General features: G+C 33.1%; 1 pseudogene; it reads right to left on the bottom strand.

Moving 5' to 3' along the window:
* Positions 1 to 759: 759 nt before the first annotated feature.
* On the bottom strand, positions 760 to 6,806 carry LOC121223181 (probable LRR receptor-like serine/threonine-protein kinase At5g10290; annotated as a pseudogene).
* Between the last annotated feature and the right edge of the window lie 2,793 nt (positions 6,807 to 9,599).

Raw genomic sequence — 9,599 nt, 5'->3', positions numbered from 1 at the left:
CACAAAAAGTAAATTAGATCATAACAAATTATACACAATAACATGTGAATACAATATATTCATTTTTCCCCTTAAACAGAGTCTCTACAATAAATTATACCAAATATAGGATGAACTATGAAGTGATGCTCAATATAAACATGACAGTCAAAGCACAAATTATTCTTTAAATTAAATCATGATAAATACGCAATCATGATACACAAGAAATGTATGACATGCATGCACAAACATGCAAAAATATACATAGAATAAATTATTAATGTGTAATACATAAAATTCATGATACTTTAAATACAAAAATATATATATATTAATATAGACAAAAATCATTAAACACAATAGAAATATACGGATGTGATGAAATCGAAATAAATAAATTATTATAATGTAAATCTTAAATGGCTTTATAATATTTCATTTTAATCCCTACTTAAATTTTCTAATTTTACTTCACCATAGTTACCCTCTTGAGGTTTTTACTAATTTGGTTAAAAATTAACAATACTCCATTTCCAATCGAACTATCCGAATAAATTGGGATAGCTTTTAAGGATGGTGGAAAAGCCATATATGTTGCACAAAATTCAAGTTGGCTTTGAAAGATGGGTAAAATTGTGGAATATTTGCAATATTCTTATGCATCATGCGGAAATATAAGAGCATGCCCTTTTGTTCAGCCATGAAGACATACAAAATTTTTTGAATAAAACATGTTGGAACCGGAGTTATGACAAACAAATACAAAGGATCTGATATAAAACATGATGCCAATTTTTGCCCCTTTTCTTTTACAGGATTTTCCTATAACTGTTCAAATTATAGTTTTGCACACCAAATGAACACTATTTAGCAACACCTACTAATACAAACTCGGATGTTACATGGTTTTTAACAAGCAAAGTGCAACTTTGTACCTCATCTTCCGCCTGATAACTCAATTGCGTCCTGGTTATACATGGAATCTTCTCCCCATTGGAATCTCCTTTGCATTCTTTCGTACTCTTGCCTACGCATGACTTCAACGTGCTGCCATTCTTCCCACCTCTCTGCCAGCCCCTCTCCTTCCAACATCCTCACTACCTCCGACATTGCTGGACGGTCCTCTGGTGAAGATTGGGTACAAAGCAGTGCAACTTGGATCATTGCCTCCACCTCTTGCATGATGTAATTTTTATTAAGATTACGATCAACAATAGCATCGAGCATTTTCTCCCTTTCCAAATTCTTGACCTTCATGACAAATGAGTATGGAATCCAGTGACAAACCCAAAAGATGTTAGACTTGAATGATACAACATAGAATCAGTAAGCACTCCACATATCAATCGCACAATTTCAAAAGTAGCATAAAGATTCTCCTTCATTATTTCAGACCAATGTAACAGGAAGTAGATGTGGCAAGCAATACATACCATTGTCCTACATTACTCGATTAATATAGATTATGACTCAGATTCAGTAGACATTTGAAAAGTGCAACAAAACTAATTAAATTCCATCGCAACAATAAAACAAGACCTCCCATACAGGTTAACACTAATTAGAATTGAACCACCAACCTCAACATCCTTTTGTGAATGCATGTCCATATCAAAATGTAATGCTAAATCAGCTTTGATGGAATTAGGCACGGATTAGAATTAATTAACTAATGTAAAACCAAGCTAAAGTTGCATCCTCATAAGAGATACATGATGATATGGTTAAATAAGGCATCTGCAACTCCAAATAAACACTAGAAGCATTGTAACGAGAGTCAATTACGAGAAACTGACATTCACAACTGAAAGAGTCAGATGGCTGCAATATTTTACATTATGTTTGTTTAGACTTACCCTTGAAAAGTGTACAAATCAAGCACGTAAAGAATAGGAGAAAGACACGTGTGCAAATCCAAGATAGTAATAATAGGGTTTATCTTACATGATCAAGCAGCAAACATCATCTTCATCTTCCAAGCGTGAAAAATCAATTGCACGTTGACCTGTTACAAGCTCTAGAAGCATAATCCCGTAACCAAAAACATCTGTCCTTTCTGATGACTTTCCGGTGGACAAGTACTCTGGTGCTATGTGGCCCATTGTCCCACGAACTTGAGTTTTAACATTTGTCCGCCTTACATCGACTAACTTCGCAGTCCAAAGTCACCAACAACTGCTTCAAAGTCTACATCCAATAAAACATTAGCTGCCTTCACATCCCGATGAATGATCTTAGGATTGCAATGTTCGTGAAGGTACTCAGCCACGTGCTGCTCCTAGTGCTATTCTTTTTCTTGCGGGCCAAGCTAAACAGGTTCACCGGGTTTGAGTTCTGCAGCAGTTCCAGATAATAGTCGTACATTATATGAAGGCCCCTATAACCAAATGCTTTAAAAAGAAATTAAATAAAATAGCTCAATGATTGTAGAAATTTCGAAAATGACAAAACATGTCCGTGAGATTTACATATGCCATCAAGGGTTCATACTAAAATTCACATTAGAAGCTCAATACTTTGTGGCCAAAGAAAAAGTATCTCATACTTTTAGTGAAAGTTAGTTTAAGAAAGATACACTGCGTCTCATTAGAAACTCAATATCAGAATTTAAATAAGTAATAGAAGTCATGCCAAATAAATTCCCAAAGAACTAGTACCTCGAAGACGATAGCCACACTTAAATTCTGCATAAATGGATAAACCAAAAGGCGTTCTGTCGGTGTTGTGCAAAAGCCAATCAACCGTAAGAGATTCCTTGACAGCTACACCTATCATCTCAACTTCACGTTGAAAAGCTGCATCTCCTCCCGGACTTTCAAATCAGTTAATCTCTTAACCGCAACTTTTGTGTTATCTGAAAGCACACCTTTATAAACCTTTCCGAAACTCCCTGTCCAAGGATATTCTTTTCACTGAAGTTGGCAGTAGCCAACTGCAATTCCCTCCAAGCAAACCTTTTCAATTGACCAAAGCAATTCTTCGGTCAACTTCACCTGACCATGCAGGTTTAAGGAGTTTCAGAACAAATCTATAAGCATAATGTACAATGCCAAAGATGAAAGTTATTCATAAGCACATATATAGCTTTCCTAGAACAGCAACTTGATCAGTTCTGATAGATGAACATCCGAATAAAACATGAAATTCACCAAGTAAATAGCTCAGAGTATCATTCCCCATACTGAACTAAGATTAATCCTTTCATATAATTTCACTGGCCTAACCATAGTGGTAGATTAACAAAACCTTGAGCAGGAGTATAAATCACCCTATGGATGAAGAAACTTTTGATCACCCAGAACGGAGACAAGACTTAAAAGAAATACAAATGTGAAGAGAGAAAATTTAAATAGACAAAAAACCATCAGCCACCAGTTTTTATTTAGAAGTATTAAAGGTAGAGGTAACCTGCAACATCTACAACACTTCGCCCTTGTAGCGTGTATGCCTATGTCTGAACAGGAAAAATAGCAAGCTACCACAAAGCAGAATTATAAATCCCACAACAATTCCAATAATAATTCCAACCTTTGGATTCCGCGAAGAACCTGGAAGCAAAGAGATAGCAGGTCAATTATGGTTGAATATATACGGTGCCTTTGAACCATTGAACATCGTAAAACAATGTAATTCAGTCAAAATAATTAATCCAATTACCTGAACCATTTCCGCTTGACACACAACTGTAAGAAAATTTTTACCACAATTTAACTTGTTTCCTGTAAAACTGAAATAATAACAAAGTTATGTCATCTTAAGTTCATTGAGATAAATATTTGTGACTGGTGTGTGCACACATACCGTTGAAGATAGGGAAAAAGGAGATAAATATACAGAAATAAATGACTGAATCATTACAATATTTGTAACTCATTTTTATTAAAATAAGAAATGAAACAAACTAATCAAAGTTAGCCGTACTTGTAAATTGCAATGTGGAACAAATGCTCAGGAACTTGACCACTAAGATCATTTGAATCAAGTCGACTGCAGAAACAAGTTCAACCATGCATCAGTAACTTTAAAAGTATAAAGAGAATTAATTCCCCATATTTGTTCAAGTCTAAAACTTTAAAAACTGGAAACTCACGAACTGATTCATTTGAAAGAAAAGGTTTATTCAATTAAATGCTACTTCCACATGTTCAGATACCATTTGTGACCTGATACTTACAGATTGATCAACTTTGGAAGATCTGAAATTGATCCAGGGACGTCCCACTAAGATTGTTCTTACTCAGTATCCTGCTTGAGCAAAAGAAAGAATGCCTTCCAATGAATAATGCAAGATAATGGAAAATATATATATAACAAATAAACCCTCAATATAATAGAAATTGTATTACTCACAGGAATTGAAGATTTTTAAGATTACCAAGGGAAAGGGTATTTCTCCACTCAAACGATTATTTCCAATCAAGTTGGTCAAGCTAGACAGTTCCCCAACTCTTTTGGTATTCACCAGTTATACCACATCCTTCAAAGTGCTGCATGATGAACACGCACACAACACAATATGTTAACACAAAAGATTCACCCGAGCTATAATGGATCATACACTTGAGTAATCAATTCAACAATGTTGACCAAATATGAAATTAAAACAGAACTTGTAATTTCAGCTATGCTTAAAGTGATAATATATGATCCTAACATTTTACTACATGATTCTATATACAAAACAATAACCAGTGCAGCAATCCGATGTAATCCATGCTGATGGCAAATGGAGGCAATGTGGACAATTTGACTTGCACTGACCTTAGACAGATATGAAGCCTGAGGGACGACACAATTGATAGAAATTCATGCCAAAATACTTGAAGAAGATGGCAAGATGCATTAATCTCACTCAATGATAAACTGAAGATATTTGGCAAATAAGCGGGCGTGCTTGCCATAACAGAAGTTGCATTGCATCATACTTCAGCAGCAAGTCTGCACGTAAGGCCGCAAATGGGTCTCCTATGGAATCGGAAATCATAAGTGGCAACCTGTCCCTTCCACTTGATACCAAAGTTCATTTTTAATTTCATTAAGCTATTTACTGTTCTAGAATTTTCATTTTTCGAAAATATCCAAATTATTTCACCAGGGAATGAGAACTTCAGCCCCGTACAAAAGAACATAGATATATAATGCCTGTACAAAATAAATCATACACGAGTATGGAACATGACGTAATCATGATTATAAGTAAGGTCCACATACTGTTAACAAGGATTTTTTGTTCCAACCCTAAGAAATTAGTAATAGGCCTTTTATGTTAACTTCAGCCTTCTTATTGATGTAGCCTTAGCCTAAAGGGATTTGAATGTGGATTTGGCAGACATCTCAATTTTCCTTTTTCTTTCCTATATATCTGCTTTCTAGACTACCTTTTGATGCTCTATTAAATATACCACAAAAACAACAAATTAAACCAAGAATGAACTCTATAACCTAAGCAGATAAAAGATGTCATAATAGAAATGATTTTTACACTAATTAGCAAATAACAACACATTCACTATTAGAAATCATGAAAAATAGCCTTGGTAAAATTCTACACATGAACATATATATTGAATCTACTTTTGACTGAAGAATCCATACGTACAGTGATGAAAGAGTACTCAGAACATTTAGAGACAAGGGCCAGAAAAGTTCATGGATGGCAATTCCTGAAAGCACAATGACAATAAGGACAATGTAAGACGTACAAAAAACTAAATATACTCTTTGAACCTAAATCTGTAGGCATCATTTTACTATGTTCATAGTCGGGGAAAAAAATAAACATAGCACCCGATTACTTACACAGAAACCCCAACATTATAACTAGAATCACACATAACAATACTGACCAAGTCAAGCGTTAACTTTCGATTTGATTTCCAATCTGCCATTGAAGTGGGTGAAGCCTGGAGCGCACCCTCCAGCAAAAAGGAGTAAATAAAGCATCTCCCTGAAACAGATGACTTGATATTTATAAACTCAGATTAAGCAAACAATAAACCCCTCCAGGCAAACACCCAAACCTACAAGGATTAGTGCCAACCATAGAAGTATTTAAAGATGAAATATTCATAGATTATAAAGGAATTCATCTCAGTTAACCACACAAACATGCCATCATGCATGGGACCCTCCATAGCCCCATATTAGGAAAGCCCAGGTTATGCCACCACAGATGATCTTATCAATTAATATCACTATTATTCAACAAAAATCAGCCAAGTTCCTCAAGAAATCTCAAACTCAACCCCAGCCATATTTCAGTCAAGGAATAAAGTGTCAAATATGTTTGAATCAAGAAACATATATTAAGCAGCCAAGTCTAGAGGCCATCAATTCAGTCCAAATCTGAACTGATAGCAGTGATGGACATACGGAGTAGGTCTCATTGGAGCAAGAAGAAATGAATTCAGGCGATCTATTAGTTTCCGTTTGAGCTATTGTTCTGAATAGTATCTTCACCTTCGTATCTAAATAACGTTTTAGCATGAATTAATAGCCTCAAATATATATCCCCAAGTGACTATAGTGTTATGAGAAAATTAATAGATCATAAAATACTCCAAATTATATTGTTAAGAAAATTTTAATTAGATCATGACTTGAGTGGACACACATGCGCACATGGATATTTTGGACAATGTCTATGATCAAAATTTTAACACTAAGTGAAAATCCTCAAATATTATACTTTGGAAACTTCAGACTAAATTTTGATACAAAAAAAACTATTACCTTGATAAATCAGCTGATACAAAGATGAGCAAGTAAGCGTGAATATAAGAATTCCAATAGAAGATTCCATCTTCAGCAACTATCAACCCCATGATAACGAACGAAATACAAATCTTTTATAGCATACAAATACTTCCCTTCTCAAAAAACAAGGCACAATCACATATTATCCATCATTTTCTTCTTATTTTATATCCAAATCCACTATCTAGCATCTCAGGTTCTCGTATTACCAAATCAAATACTAGCATGCTCTTCCCACTACACTATGACATCAGAGCAGCATAGGAAAAAATATATTGTAAAGAAGAAAAGAAAAAAAAAGCTCCAATACTAACAATTTCGTTTAAGGACAACAGCCACTCTTGTTCTCTTGCTTCAAGTAATTTTCAGCTGGCAGCAATTCTCTTTCTTTTGGTTATTTCCCATTTAGTAAATCTTTTACAAATTTCACCCATATTCTTTTATGTAAGTTCTATAGATTCGCCACAGAGATTTCCTTTCTGTATATATGGGGTTATAAAAAATTCACAGGAAAAAATGAGGAAAAATGATCCCATAACTAAAATAACAGGTAATACCCAATGTGTAGGTTCCCAAATGAATCCATGAAAAATTACTCTCGAAGCATAGTAAAGTGTCTTTTCTTGGCATCTAAAATTCTTTTATTTGATTCAAATGCATGAAAAGGAAAAATCATATTAGGCTAGACTCTATGAGACGCCGTGGAGAAAATTTATAAGAATCTTACATAATTTCAAGAATTGGTGAAATAAACATAATGCCAATAAAACTGTAAATTCATAAACCTGGTTTTTACAAAAGAAATAAAAAAAAAACAGCAGACTCAACTACCCTCAGGACAGAATTCCGCATTCAACCAATTAAAAAAAATAACTTAACACCAAATAATCGTTAAGAAAGCAGTCATAAGCACAGCCAATTTCTTCACATAACTGAAAGAATAAATGAATAGAGGAATTCAACAATAGAGTTCACTATTTCAAAACCCAACATCAAAAATAATAATACAATAATAATTATAACCAAAATCAAGACAGAAAGCAATAAGAGTCAGTCATAAACAAAACCAAATCTTAGACTCGAAAAAAAAACCTACACCTTGGGTAGGACATAGAGAATACTAATTATAATCAAGTATACATGATTGTAAAGAAAAAAGATGGGTATTCCATTTCTTATGGATGTGAGATTGAAGTGAGAATCAACTTGATTCTCAATTAAAAATCAATCTTAGTAAGGAAAATGTCATTTGTTTTGAGTTATTCTTCAAAGAATACAATTTGTTTTTGTCTTTGTTTCTCCAATGTTGTCCTTTTCTTTAATTATTATTTTATTTTTTCTTGCGGTGATATACAGTTCCCAAAAGAAATCTAATACATTACTCTTTCTCTTTCCTCTCAAGGTGACTTTGAATTGACTAGAAGGAGTGAAATACAATGTGCAGCTACATGGTTACTGCTGCTTCAACCATGTTGCTGCTCAAAACATGTGGAAAAAACGACATCATTTATTAATAAACAGATATGACAGCAAACTTGAAACAGCCCATGCTTAGATTGCCTAAAAACAGGGTTGGAACCGCCGCCAGATTATCATTTTGCCTACTCAATATTTTAAAATCCTTAAAATGAATGCATATCACTTTTGAGAGGAATAAAAAAAAATTCATCCATTTAAAACATAATATGATTTATTGGTGGTGTTTATTTTTTTAAGAATAATTTAAATTCGACTGAAAAATTAATATCTCATTTATTTTGAAAATATTATAATGATTAAAAATTTTAATAAGAGTCTGTGCATTGTATGGATGATCAATTAAAAATTTAAAGAGAAAAAAAATTACTGTTGAATAATTAATGGATAATGATAAACAGGCTCTTTTTAATAAATAAAATATTTTTTACTTCTGTTTTCGTCAGACCAAGAGAAAGAATGTCTCTTCGATTTAAAATAAAAATAAATTTATTGTTTAACTTTTTTCACATTTTTCAATTTTCATCAAATAATGAAACTGATAATTATTTAGATTCTAATTCCACAAAGTTATTACAGATGTTTTAATTAATATTTAAAATATTAATGGTTTTTTCTTTATTCTCAAATTATTGTCATCTTCTGTGCAAAGAAAACCGGAAGAGAGAGACCCAAGACAATGGGGAAATTTGGATGTTTGTCATCTTCACTTAATTTTTGAAAACTATCAATTTTTTTTAAAGAATTATTGATTAGGCTATTTTTATCATTTGGAGAAAACGCTTATATTATCAGGGGCCTCCTAATATTTAATAAGTCACGAAATTTATTATTTAAGGTGGCTTCTAAAACTTGCCTCAGTTGGGTCTGTCGTGTTGGCGACGTTGTACTAAGAGATGTGATAGGACGAACACAAAAAATCAAAATTGGTGATTGCATGCTACTACTACAATTATGGGTGTAGTACCGGTTGCTATTTTTACACCCTTGAGCGAACTACCCTTATACATTCCACTTGTAACAAAGTAAAATTCTTTAGATAATATATTTACATAATTAAATTTTTAAATTTTAAATTATTGTTAACATATTATTTCAATACGTGAAACCATGGGCCGAGTTACATGGGACTATCGAATAAGCTTCGAGATATTCGCTTCTGTTAGACCAATGATCGAAAACGGAGGTATATATTTTTTAAAATTTGAATTATATAATATTAATGTAGTTAATTTAAAAATTAGTAGTTTATATATAACTAAAAATTTTATTATTTTAATATAGTTTAAATAGACATCATGCTCCGATCTGACAATTCAAGAATGCACTCGCCGAATTCTTGTGAATCCCAACATCTAGCACGTGAAGGTGTAATTGGTTGTGTA

This window comes from Gossypium hirsutum, chromosome D11 (genome assembly GCF_007990345.1).
Source record: "Gossypium hirsutum isolate 1008001.06 chromosome D11, Gossypium_hirsutum_v2.1, whole genome shotgun sequence".
Classification (NCBI taxonomy): domain Eukaryota; kingdom Viridiplantae; phylum Streptophyta; class Magnoliopsida; order Malvales; family Malvaceae; genus Gossypium; species Gossypium hirsutum.
This window is presented reverse-complemented; position numbering and strand designations above follow the sequence as displayed.